The following is a 15,168-nucleotide window of genomic DNA, read 5'->3' on the forward strand; positions in this document are numbered from 1 at the left end:
TAAAGAGTATTGTGTTGTACTTCTTTTAAATATAGATTATTCACTTGATTCTCTTTACTTTATTATTACTCATTGAGCTTTGCTCACTCCTTATTTTATATGTATGTAGGTGATCAACCCAGGAACCAACCTTAGGTCCACCTCAGAAGTTCTTTTGTGAACCTGCTATGTCAAGCCACCCAAGATACGCCTTTGTGCCGAGGCTTTAACCTTGTATTGTTAGAATTTTGTATTTTATTGAATTTATGTATATGAGTGTGAGATATGTATAAGCCTTGTTATTGTATATGTAAATATGGAAAGTGTAGTCTAATGTTTTAATTATTCTAGTCGTCATGTATGCACAAGCTCAAAGGACATTATTAGTTTATTTTTTTTTATTTTGCTTCTGCTTTAGGCTCCAATATGATTTTAATATTGTGAAATTTTGTTTTGAGGCCTAAGTATAGGCCTTTCATGGACCAAACTTTCAGGGGCGGGTTTGGGTCGCGACACCTCAGGTTCATCATTTCCAAATTCTTACTCGTGCTCACGTTTGTAGTCATGGTCATGTTCACATTCGTATTCATATTCAAAATGACCTTTGGTCTAATCAATTCCATGGTCATTTTGATAATCATGATCGTGTTCACATTTGTATTCATATTCAAAATGACTTTTGGTCTAATCATTTCCTTATTCAAAATGACCTTTAGACCATTTAAAAAACATACAAAACGACTTTTAGTCCAATTCATATATAAGATGACCTTAGGTCTATCTTGTCAAACATTCTAAATGGCCTCAGGCCCATTCCGTGTCCTTGTCAAATATACCAAATGGCATTGGGCCCAAGATTCTCATCAAACATACCAAACGGCCTTGGGCCCATTTTTGTATTCGTATTTATCAATCACTTTACAGATTCCTTTACGAATTAGACAGATGGAATACTCATTCATAACATAGATTCACAAGTCCAGAAAACTTACATGTAGGTAGTATTCAGAAAGTAATATACCTGAAAATATCTTTACTAAGATATTACTCACAGTGTTCAGTTGGTTGATTCATCCTTAGAGTTGACCCTACACAATTCATAACACATACAGAAATTAGGTCACAATACGATTCAATCCGTTCTTTAATTCATTTATCTTTCTTAGGCTTCTTCCTAACTATTTAGTTCATATAGGATGCTCATGCTCAGAAATGAAATAGAATGGAAATTGAAACATAAAACAACTTTTCAAAGTTTTTTGAAACAGGGCACTTTGCTCAAGCACAACATTGGTCACTCGAGTGAACCCTTCAATCTGTAAAAGTACAAGATGCTCTCATTTTATGCTTGAGCCAAGACTGAAAATAAAGAGTGGCCGCTCGAGTGGTCTTTTGGTCACTCGAGCTAACCTCCAATGTCTATAAAACTATTGGATGCTTGAAATGTGCGCTCGAGCCATCTTTTGGTAGCTTGAGCGACTATCAAATTTCTAGAATTTCCACAATTCTGTTTGAGGTTCAAACATATGTCCAAGGCTTCAAATTCATGCATGACTCACTCAAATATGCAAGAACGCTCCCAAATACATATATTTGAAGCTAACTTCAACCCATAGTTCAAAACTCCATGAATTCAACAAGATTCAAACCTTTAACTTTATGTTTGAAAAATCCATGTTTTATATCTTGCATTCACAAGCTTCACAACTTAAAATTGAACTTCAAAACATAACAATTCATCTATGCATGTGTCAAACAATTCTCAATTCAACATAGATTATATGGTTCATGCTCTACAATGAGATTTCATAACAAATTCATGCATGCATGTGCAAATTGATATCAAATTCATCAAACTTAGCTTGATTCATGTGCTTAACTTCATAATCTTCTTGAATTCATATAGCTATGGACTAAAACTCATGAATTGAGGTTCAATCTCTTACCTTTGAACTTCAATGAGCCTAGGGTTCAATCTTTTACCTATGAACTTCAATGAGCCTAGGTGTAGCAAATTCTTGTGCCTAGCTTCACTATCATCAATTTCTAAGTTCTCCTCTTTTCTCCTTTGAATTATCACTTCACTCTCTCGCTTTCTCTCTCTGTCTCTCTCTCTCTCTAGTGTATATTTTCAGCCAAATATTGAAGATGAGCTCAAGTTATGAGCCTAGGCACTAAGTTAACACATATATATAGTGAATGATTATCTTAAGCTAATTAACTAAGGTTTAGTCTAATTAATTAAGGCTCATTATTGAATTCAATCTAATTAATTTGATCTGAATCAATTTTTATTTCACCGTAGGCTCTAAACATTATGCTAATCACAATGGCACAGTCAATTTGGTTTTTGTCGCGTCTACGGTCCTTAATTTCAGTTTATTACAGAATACCGAACATATTTTCCTATGATGAACATATATGAATTCACAAACATACATATTTACATGATTAGCATCCAAGATCACATAAAGCATATAATCACAAGTATAATTATGACTTAATAGTATAATATGGAACATGGTTGTCCCATTCTTCTCCCCTTTTAGGAAGTTTGGTCCTCCAAACTTATGTTATCTCAATTCAGAAACAGATGTAGGTAACGTTGTCGCATCTTATCTTCTTTATCCCATGAGGTTTTCCTTCCATAATGCTCTTTCCATTCCACTTTCACCATTGGAATGGATTTGTTTCTCAGTTGTTTCACTTGCTAGTCAATGATTTGTTCTGGCTATTCTTCATATTCCATATTTTCGTCAAGAGCTATCCGGTGGTAATCAATGACATGAAATGGATCACAGAGATAACCTCTCAACATTGATATATGGAACACGTTATGCATTTGTTCCATGCTCGGCGGTAAAGCAACTCTGTAAGCAACTAGACCGAGCCTCTACAGAATTTGAAACGGCCTAATGTAACGGGGTGACAACTTACCTTTCTTGCCAAATCTTGACTGGCCCTTTATTGGAATTACACAGATGAATACATGGTCGCCAACTTCATATTCAAGTGGTCTTCTTCTAACATTTGGATAGCTCTATTGTCTGCTCTATGCTATGTTGAGCCTTTGTTGAATAACTTTGACCTTTTTGGTGGTAGATTGCACAATTTTAGGCCCAAGCAAGACCTTATCCCCAACTTCTGTCCAGCAGACTGTTGATCTACATTTTCTACCATATAAGGCTTCATAAGGTGCCATGCCAATGCTGGAGTGATAGTTGTTATTATATGCAAATTCTGCCAATGGTAAGTAATCTTTCGAACTCCCTTGAAATCTAAGGCACACATTCGGAGCATATCTTCCAAAGTTTGTATAATCTGTTCCGATTGCCCATCAGTTTGTGGATGGAATGTGGTGCTAAGTCTCAATTCCATTCCATTGCTCTTTATAGGCTTCTCTAGAATCTAGACACAAATTTTGAATCTCTATCTGACATAATAGACACCAGTACTCTATGTAAATGAACAATTTCATCAATATAAATTGTAGCCAGTCTATATGCATCATAAGTGGTTCGAACAGGAACAAATGTGTAAATTTAGTCAGTCTATCAACTATAACCCAAATACAATTCATACCTCTCGGGGTCCAAGGTAGTCCGACAATAAAGTCCATGGTTATGTGCTCCCACTTCCATTCCGAAATAGGGAGAGATTGAAGTAGACTTGCTAATTTCTGGTGTTCAGCTTTAACTTGCTGACACTAAAGGCACTTGGACACATATTCGGCAATTTCCCGCTTCATATTTGGCCACCAGTAGTTTTGTTTCAAGTCTCGATACATTTTATTGTTACTCGAGTGTATAGAAAATTTTAACTTATCGGCTTCATCTAGAATTCTCTTCTTTAAATAAAAAATGTTCAAAACACACAATCTGTTTTGGAATTTCAGCACTTCAGTTTCAACACTATACCCTAGTTTTGGATTTGCTTCGAATTCATCAATTAACTTCTTGAGGAACTTATCCTTCCTTTGTTTCTGTTTAATCTTGTTACTGATCGCCGACTGAACTGCAATGGTGGCCATCAATCCACTTTGTTCAGTAAGTAGACAAGCCAAATTCCTCGTTGATTTTCTACTTAAAGCATCGGTAACTATATTGGCTTTCCTTGGGTGATACTAAATATGAATATCAAAGTCTTTGATCAATTCCAACCACCTTCGCTGCTGCATATTCAGTTCTTTTTAAGTAAAGAAGTACTTTAAACTTTTGTGATCGGTGTAAATTTCACACTTTGCCCAATACAAGTAATGGCACCAGATTTTTAGAGCAAACACAACTGTAGCCAATTCCACGTCATGCATTGGGTAGTTCTTTTCATGTGGTCTCAATTGTCTGGAGGCATAGGCAATTATTCTCCCACTCTGCACTAACGCACAACCAAGACCCTTGTAAGAAGCATCACTAAATATTACAAAAGTTTATGTACCTGAAAGTAATGTCAACACTGGTGTCGTAATCAATCTCATTTTTAGTTCTTGGAAGGTAAATTCCCTTTCATCATTCCACTCAAACAATTGCCCTTTTCTAGTTAGTTGGGTAAGTGGTATAGCTAATTTTGAAAAGTCCTTTACAAACAGTCTATAGTACCTAGCTAAGCCCATGAAACTGCGGACTTCCGTTACATTCGTCGGTGTAACCCAGTTCACAATTGCCTCTATCTTCTGTGGGTCTACAAAAATCCCGTCTCTGTTGATGACAGGCCCTAAGAAGACAACCTCATCCAACCAAAATTTACATTTCTTTAGTTTAACAAATAATTTTTTTTCTCTAAGTGTTTGCAAGACAATTCTCAAATGTTGTTCATGTTCAGTTCTACTCTTTGAATATATCAGAATATCATCAATAAAAACCAGGACAAACTCATCAAGGTAGGATTTAAAAATTCGGTTCATAAGATCCATAAATGCTGCAGATGCATTAGTCACTCCAAATGGCATTACAAGAAATTCGTACTGACCATACCTTGTTCGAAATGCAGTCTTTTCAACATCCTCTGCGTTTACCTTTAACTGGTGGTATTCGGATCTCAAATCGATCTTTGATAACACTTGTGATCCCTGCAACTGATCAAAGAATTCATCAATACGGGGTAGGGGATATTTGTTCTTGATTGTTACCTTGTTCAATTCTCGGTAGTCAATGCACAAACGTAAAGTCACGTCTTTCTTCTTTACAAATAAAACCGGTGCGCCCCATAGTGAAGTGCTCAGTCGGATAAACCCTTTATCAAGCAAGTCTTGCAACTGTTCTTTTAATTCTTTGATTTCAATGGTAGACATTCTGTAAGAAGTTTTTGAGATAGGTTGGGTGCTTGGTGCAACATCAATGGTAAACTCTATTTCTCTGTCAACTAATTTTCCTGGCAATTCATTTGGGAACACATCCGTAAATTCTCTAACAACAAGAATACTGTCTAGTTTAACATTCATTGATTGCTCAGTCATCACACTACACAGATAACCCTAGCACCCTTTCCTAATCAGTTTACATGCTTTTATTGCTGAAATTAGATAAGGTGGGGATATTACACCATTGCCAATAAACTCAAATTCGTCATGTCCTAGTGGTCTAAACATAACTCGTTTTGTTACACAATCGAAGACGGCACAATATTTAGACAACCAATCCATACCCAGAATCACATCAAAATGTCTAATGTCTAAGGGTAAAAAATCCACATATAAAGTGGCACTACTAATACGCATATCACAAATATGATACACAAATGTACATAGCATAGATTCCCTGGATGGAGTAGATACACACATTAGATAAGGTAATGAGTCTAGAGGTCTATTCAATCTAGATGCAAATGTAGTAGACACAAAGGAATGTGTTGATCCAAAATCAATTAACACAAAAGCATCTTGATTACATATAGAAATAATACTTGAGACAACGGCTTCTATGTTTCGCCTGTCACATGGGATGAATGCAAAGACTCTTCCTTGTCTCATTATGTCTCTGGTAGTAGCAGGCCTTGTAGTATTCCTCGGTATTGGGATTGATCCAATCGAGCTAGCAGCTGGTTTTCCACTTCTTTGTTGTTCAATACAATCCCTTGCCATGTGTCCCACTTTACCACATTTAAAACAAGCCCCAAAAATAAGATAACAAACCTCACGGTGTTTCTTACCACACTGATTACATGTTGGTGCCGTATCTCTGGGGCAACCCAAAGTGCTTGAAGATCCCATATTCTGCTTTTTCGACGATCCCTTCTTTGAGAAAAAACCTTCTCTCTTATTTTTCCAGTCAGTTAGTGATTTACTCTGATTAGCCATATTAGTTTCTGACATTAAAGTCCAATCTAACACATCAACGTAAGTATGCAGTTTCAATACATTCACTCTTCCTTGAATATTATTGCAGAGATTGCCCTCAAACTTTCTTTCCTTCTTATAGTCGGTGTCGACCATATATGGTGTGAATCTGGCCAATTCTATAAACTTTGCCTCATAGTCTGCCATAGTCATATTGCCTTGTTTAAGGCCCTCAAATTTAGACACTTTTCTATCACTAACGCATTACAGAAAGTATTTATCTTAAAAGAAGTCAAGAAACCGCGTCCAATCTATGCCCTTGTCATCACGAATCAACATCCACCACCTTCTGGCTTCATCTTCCAGTGTAAAGGTGGCTAATTGTACTTTTTATGCTTTAAGGCATGGAAACACTTCAAACAATTTCTCAATACCAAGGACCCAAGCCTCAGCCTTCAACGGTCCTCATCTCCCGTGGAATAGTGATGGTTTTATTTTCTTAAGCTCTTTGGTAAGAGCTATTATTTGGTCATCGCTTTGCAAGTCTTGCACAGGTTGTACCGGAGGTGGGGGTGGTGGTTGTTGCCACTGTTGTTGCCATTGTTGTTGTAGCCTCAGTGTTTCTGTCATATCCTGTATCAGTCTTTCCATTCGGTCTAGCCTGGCAGTAGAAGATTCTTTTATTTCATCGGATCTTGTTCTCACTATTATCTGATGAGACTTGCATTATATTTTACACAAAAACAATGTACACAATATACATAGACAGAAGAAGCATGCATATACAGTCAAGCAACAGTTCATATATCATGTAGTCACATATTTCATAACACTTTAGCATATTCTTAGTGCATTCAAGCATATATTTATCACACGAATGCAACTTAAGTCATTTCTAGACACTCTACTGCTCATTTGGATAAGTGTGTGAGTTATTAACTCGTGCTTTGATACCACTCTGCCATGACCTGAAGCCGTCCCTATAGATTAAGATCATAACCGACCAATAATCATGAGATTGTATATGGCCTCAGATAGAAATCAAATCATGATTAATAATATAAGGCCAAAAACGGAAGCAAAATTGAAATCATTGTCCAATGAGCTTGTGCATAAATGGTATGGAACAAAACTTTTCACTCATATTAATAATAACTCACACATTCATACAAAAACAACATCATACATGTCCAAGAACATTCATAACATAGTCTTCCAAGCCAAAAACTTATATACATAAATGGTCATACGTAACTGACAAAAGCAACCCAAGGACAAAACAAAAGAGTAAAAACAAAGCCTGTTGCGTGAGGCATCCCGAGTTGACTCCACAAAACTTGGTTCTCTCTTAAGATTACTAGTGCTGGGGCTAGACTTCCCGTTGCTCACCTACATACATATAGATAAAGAGTGAGCTAATACCCAGTGAATAATACCAGAGTAAAGAGGTTATATGAATGGAACTCTTAAACAGGTAAATCATATTGATGAGCAGCACATGTAGATCATTATCAAAACAAAGCGACCTCAGGTCCATTCCATTATACTCAAGGCATATCAAAGGGGTAAAATGACCTTGGGTCCAAACATTTATTCATAAATTGACCTCAGGACTAATGGATCCATATACAAATTCAATCCTTCAAAACACATATACAAAATGACTTTGGGTTCATCATTTCCAAATTTTTACTCGTGCACACATTTGTAGTCATGATCATGTTCACATTCGTATTCATATTCAAAACGACATTTGGTCCAATCAATTCCGAGGTCATTTTGATAACCATGATTATGTTCACATTCGTATTCATATTCAAAACAACCATTGGTCGAATCATTTCCATATTCAAAATGACCTTTGGACCATTTAAAAAACATACAAAATTACTTTCAGTCCAATTCATATATAAGATGACCTTAGGTCTATCTTGTCAAACATTCTAAATGGCCTTAGGCCCATTCTGTGTCCTTGTCAAATATACCAAATGGCCTTGGGCCCATTTTTGTATTCGTATTTATCAATCACTTTATAGATTCCTTACGAATTAGACAGATGGAATACTCATTCATAACATAAATTCAAAAGTCCCGAAAACTTACACGTAGGTAGTATTCAGAAAGTAATATACATGAAAATATCTTTATTAAGATATTACTCACAGTGTTCAGTTGGTTGATTCGTCTTCAGAGTTGACCTTACACAATTCATAACACATACAGAAGTTGGGTCACAATACGATTCAATCTGTTCTTTAATTCGTTTATCTTTCTTAGGCTTCTTTCTAACTCTTTAGTTCATGTAGGATGCTCAATGTGTGCCTAAGAATGTTCATAAATGAAATAGAATGGAAATTGAAACATAAAATAACTTTTCAAAGTTTCCTGAAACAAGGCATTTCACTAGAGCGCAACATTGGTTGCTCGATTGAACCCCTCAGTCTGCAAATGTACTGGATGCTCTAATTTTACGCTCGAGCCACCTTCTTGGTCACTCAAGCCAAGGCTGAAAATAAGGGGTGGTCGCTCAAGCGGTGTTTTGGTCACTCGAGCCAACCTCCAATGTCTGCAAAACTACTGGATGCTCAAAATGTGCACTCGAGCCAAGTTTTGGTCACTCGAGCGGTCTGTCGAATTTTTGAAATTTCCATAATTCTGTTTGAGCTTCAAACATATATCTAAGGCTTCAAATTCATGCATGACTCACTCAAATATGCAAGAACGCTCCCAAATACATATATTTGAAGCTAACTTCAACCCATAGTTCAAAACTCCATGAATTCAACAAGATTCAAACCTTTAACTTTATGTTTGAAAAATCCATGTTTTATATCTTGCATTCACAAGCTTCACAACTTAAAATTGAACTTCAAAACATAACAATTCATCTATGCATGTGTCAAACAATTCTCAATTCAACATAGATTATATGGTTCATGCTCTACAATGAGATTTCATAACAATTTCATGCATGCATGTGCAAATTGATATCAAATTCAACAAACTTAGCTTGATTCATGTGCTTAACTTCATAATCTTATTGAATTTATGTAGCTATGGACTAAAACTCATGAATTGAGGTTCAATCTCTTACCTTTGAACTTCAATGAGCCTAGGTGTAGCAAATTCTTGTGCCTAGCTTCACTATCCTTCAATTTCTTGAGCAATTCTCCAAGTTCTCCACTTTTCTCCTTTGAATTCTCACTTCTGTCTCTCTATAGTGTATATTTTCAGCCAAATATTGAAGATGAGCTCAAGTTATGAGCCTAGGCACTAAGTTAACACATATATAGTGAGTGATTAGCTTAAGTTGATTAACTAAGGATTAGTCTAATTAATTAAGGCTCATTATTTAATTCAATTTAATTAATTTGATTCGAATTAGTTTTTAATTAAATTTCACCGTAGGCTCTAAACATTATGCTAATCACAATCATACAGTCAATTTTGGTTTCTATCGCCTCTACGGCCCTCAATTTCAGTTTATTACAAAATCCCAAACATATTTTCCTATGATGAACAGATATGAATTCACAAACCTACATGATCACATGATTAGCATCCAAGATCACATAAAGCATATAATCACAAGTATAATTATGACTTAAGAGTGTAATATGGAACAGGGTTGTCACACAATAACTCTTTTGAAAAACTAATTCCTAACATGTTTCAACCCAACAATAACTCCCTAACAATCAAACTCAACTATCAATAAGAGCAAGAGGTTGTAAACAATAGTTGAAGATATGGAATTCCGGATTTAAGAACATGAAAATGGTCGATTCTAAATTAGAATCGTTATAGGGCTAAAGTTACAAAGGTTACAAACCCTTATGTGCATAACATATCTAAATAAATATGTATATAATGCTCCAATATGAGGATTCAAACTAGATGGGTCACAAAATGAATATGGGTGTTGGGTCACAACCCGATCCAAGCCCAATTTCAAAAACGTGTAGACATCTCATTTTTGACCACCCTTAAGACTTGGGCGCCACCGATTGATCACCCAATGATGAATTTTCACACTTGTCCAAATGCTTGATTTCCTCAGCAAGAAACCTCAGTTTTGAGCCTCAGAAACCTACATACCTTGTACCTTGTTTTGGAGCAAAACAGCAGTTTTTCAAGCCTAACCATCTAGGGGCCTGCAGACCCACTAGTGGCCTACCATCCACTATTAGTGGCCTGCTGGCCACTTGTGTAAAAACTCAAATCTTTTTTTCAACTGTGCCAGCTGTCTCCACAGATGCATGCACTGTACCAGCTGTGTCTGTATGGATATTTTCGAGATAGTCTCATATATTTCTATATATAGATGACTCCCTCTCAAAAATTAGGGTTAAAAAAATTTGTAGAGCAAAGTTTTGAAAAATATTTCTCTCTCTACATTTCTCTATCTCCCTTGCAACTTCTATACCCTTTGCCTAGACACTCTAAACAAAATTTTGAGGGTTCTTTGCTGAGGTTATTGAGCTTGCATTTTAGCTCCTGAGGGTGTGGAATTGGTGGTTTATAATTCAAAAAGGTTACTCATCTTCAAGAGGTATAATTCCTAGCTTCTTTCCTCTATTTGTTCACTATCTTTTCTTACTATTTTGAGGCCATTTTTCACCTGTGTTGATGGGCTGAAATTTGTGGTTTAAGGACCTTAATGGTAAAAGGGTTGACCACCCTTCTTTGAACCTTGCTTCCTAGGCCTTTACCCTTGTGTTTTCCATCTTTTCATAAACTCTTTTTGAGCTTTTTATCATTGATTTTCAGAGTTTTTCTGAGGCTAAAATGTGGTTTTGAAGTCCCAAAAATAGAGGGGTTAGCCTCCCCTCCTTTGGCTTGTTTGCTAGCTTAATTACTCCATTATTTTAGCTTGCTTTTGTAGATATTTTTACCTTAATTTTACTGTTGTTTTAGCTTATTTTAGGATTGTTTTAAGTTGTTCATATCATTTATGCTTCGTATTGTATGCTTGTAGTGTAATAGCCCTCATAGGTTTGGTGTTTTAGGCATTAGACACCAACCAATTTGAGTTGATCGCAATTATTTCAAGCTTTCCATACTTGTGTTCATCTCTAATCATCTCTGTGCTTCTCTCATTTCTTGGCTTCTTCTTTGCTTGAGAGTCGTTTCAAGCTAATTGTTTGTTTAAGCTTGAGATAGAGATTGTTGTGCTTAATAATTTAATGTCTTCGAAGGTTCATTACCAACGACGTGACATCTCTCTCAAGTCCAAAACAACCCTTTGTTTGACACTTTTTTCCATTAGTGGACTTAATCTTCATTCTGGGACTAAAAGGCTTAAGGAATGGGAAGGTAATTAAAAGAGGTATTAAAATTGGAATAAAATTGAGCAAGATAATAAAATGGCATGGGTTCAATTGGACGTTAATTGAACCCATTGAGTGTTGAGTCATTTCATACTTACTGGTGATGAAAATGGTTCAAGAGTCAATGTCAACTACTTCCCTTGATCAATTCCAAGATAGGAAGGGGTGCATGTTTGTCTTTAGTTTCATTTATTGAGATTGTATCCCTTGATTCTTAGGCCATCATGCAATGAATTTACATCGATTAATGGTTTGTGAATCAAACTTACGCCTCCTTTGAGCTATTTAATGATAAGGAGAGGCAGGGTGGACAGACATCTCCTGAAAATGCTCTGTTTGTGCTCTGTTTATTATCTGTTGCAGCAAGGCAGTACCACAAATTAGTGCACGACTGTCCACCACTTCTAGCCTACCGGCCACCTTTTCTAGGTAGGCAATACTACTTTTTTTTCATAAAGCAGAGTAGAGGCTGAGGTGCAAAACAGCACAGAGACATTTTTGGGAGAGCAAATCATGTGCATGCATAAGCCATTCTTTTATTTCTCGGGGCTTGTGAACTTGCGGACTTGTAATATTTAAATACTTAGTTAGAATAGCTAATTAACTTGGTGTTGTAATTAATTAGATTAATTAATTTTGTGTTGTAATTATTTGATTAGTTAGAATAGTTAGTTAAATTCGAGGTAGTTAGCTAGCTTAGCTAACTCATTCATTTGGACCTTCCTACGCGAAGGCAAATTGTAATAATGTGTATGTCTTCCAAACCCCATTTCTTTCTCCCTTTTAGTTACTTACTTATGATGGATAGTATATTAAATCATGTTTTATTTAGCATTTTCTTACATCATGTTTCATTTAGCACTTTCCATGATTTGCATCCATTTGTCTTGCATGCATAAAGTTTGGCTCATCATTCTAACAAGCATTGTCGTTTATTACTTCCTTGAATACGTGCGCCATTGCATATTTTTAAAATAATTCACATGTCATGCTAGTAGCCGAGCCTATTAATTGCATATTGCATACATTGTATTAGTCATTTTGCATCCGTAGGGTCATGCATATTTTCTAACTATTTTGTTTCTTTTGGCTTGCCTTGGAGTACGAGGTGAGCATTTATTGCTTTAGCATATTGCATGCGTGTGATTGTTGCTATATCAAGCATGAATACCATGAGACTAAGTGCTTAATTAATATAACTCTTCAATGCTTGTGGATGAAGGCTAATTGCTTAAATTGAAATAATTTGGAGTAATGTATATATAAGATCACTTTTTCAAGTGGTACATATTCAAACCTAGTTTCAAACATACATGAAATCAGAGTGTTCCAATTTTTACAAGTTAGTCTATACTTGTGTGTGACACATAGTAATGTTAGCCTAATCATCAAAACAAAAGCATATAATGTAAGTAAAAATCACATCATGATTAGTAGAGTCCGATCTTTGATCAAGCGAGTGGGGTGTTCACTTCATGACCTTCCCCTCTCGTTCCTAAGTTCCTAAGCTGAGACAATCTTGGTGATGACGGACATATGGCCTTTGGCACAAGTCACGAGTTTCCTAAATTTTCCAAAAATATTTAGGTGGCGACTCTGTATCTGGCAAAGTAGTTCATTTTTGGCATTTTTTATTCAAAATCGATTTTTCAAAAGATTTGCCGAATTTAGACTCTTTTGTGTTTATCTATTGCACATTGCACTTGTGAGATCAGATTCAGAACCACGGGAGTTCGAATTATAGGGCTATCGTATCCAAAAAGAGCATGAAAAATAAGCTACAACATGCACAAGCTAAGCCCAACACAACCTACCCAACCCACGTTCAAGCTCAAGACTAAATCCAAGTCTAAATCCATACCCAGCACATGTTCATGCACAAGCCTAGGCTTGTCCAGACTAAGACTAAGTCCAAGTCCAAGTCCAAGCCCAACTTTAATTGATGTCCACTTTACGAGACAATTTCTCATTCAAAACTCAATGGTTTCGACTCATGCTTTTTGTATTGTAATCTTGTCACATAAGATAATATAAACCCACCTGGACCCACCTCAACCAGTAATTGGGTCCCACTTTAATTTAGCATTATAGCTGTCGAAAAACCATTATTTTCCCAAAGATTTCACCTCTAAGGGGATGAAACCCAAGCTTGAAGCTCCAAAAAAAGGAGGAAAGTAAGAAAGAGAGAGTGATAGTGAAAGAGAGAGGAGTGAGAAAAAGTGAGGAGAGAGAGAAAGAGTTTATATTTATAGTGGAGGGACAAAATGGGTTGTTGGGCCCAAGATAATGTAAAATATAAAGTCAGAAGGTCTTAGTAAGGATTTATTTTTAGTGTGCAAAACGACCTCCAAATTTTGGCACCGTTGCCAGGGACTATTAGCACGGTTGTTTAGATTTTGAAAATTAATTTTTAAATTAATTCTTAGTTTAGGATTTTGTGTATATAATTTTTGTTTTAGTATTTTAAAGTGGCAAGTGCAGATTATTCAAGTGATTGCAGGCGAAGGACTTGTAGTTGGTTGTGATCGGGGATTCGAGATTAAAAAAAACATTCGGGAAAGTACTGTAAGTGTAAACTTATTTGCAAGTAGTTTGAATTTTTCACACTAAAAAAAAGTAGATTATTTTGGAAATCCTGTTGGAGGGTTTAGAATCCAATATAAGAAATCATTGGAAACTTTACCCAATTATTGGCAACCAACGATGAGTCCTTCAGCATGTATGATTTTCCATCCAAAATTTTTGAAGGCACGCTTGAGTTGATTCTTGAATTGTTTGGATTGCTTCCCAAATTTTATGGCTTAGACTCAGAAAATCTATGTGACCATGTTGAAAATTTTGAAGAGGTTTTTGCTACTTTGCACAATTTACATGTTAGCGATGAAGTACCTATGGTTAGATTGTTCCCAGCCTCTTTAAAGGACAAGGCTAAGTATTGGTTTTAGGGGGACTTACTAGCCGGTCCCATTGAAACAAATTAATACCCACCAAGTCCTGCCCTATTTTAGTTTCCAATTTTACCCCTCAATGTCACACCACATATGTGAAGCAAAGAAGATATCACAAGCTCTCCCCTATGCGCGTGGCACACACGCTCCTTCTCAATTGTTCTGATTTGGAAACTATTCTGAGGCGATTTGCGATTTGAAAATCGAAACAAACGAAGAGATTTTCCCTAAATCTCTCATCGTTTCCAAAGAAATCACCTCTATTTCGATCTATATTCTGATTCTAAACAGATGCCCAGCAAATCTTCCACCGTTTCGATCTATATTCCCTGTTTAGTTCGTCTTCAACAAACATGCGAATCAAATGTGAGTCGTATTCATCTTCCGTTCTTTTTTTATAATTATAATTAAGTGATATTCAACTTCATAATAATCACATCTTCATGTTCATTTGCTATACAATAACAGATTTGCTTATTTTGCCCAATTGAGTGAGAAAATTTGCTATAAGAATGATAGATTTGCTTAATTTTCTTAATTGAGTGATAAAATTTGTTATAATGATGAATTTGATTCCCTTCTTCTTTCATAACTATAATTGAGTTATAAAATTTGACTTGAAACTATTTTCAATGTGTAT

This window comes from Camellia sinensis, unplaced genomic scaffold (genome assembly GCF_055761805.1).
Source record: "Camellia sinensis isolate YWXY unplaced genomic scaffold, ASM5576180v1 Unanchor4, whole genome shotgun sequence".
Lineage (NCBI taxonomy): Eukaryota > Viridiplantae > Streptophyta > Magnoliopsida > Ericales > Theaceae > Camellia > Camellia sinensis.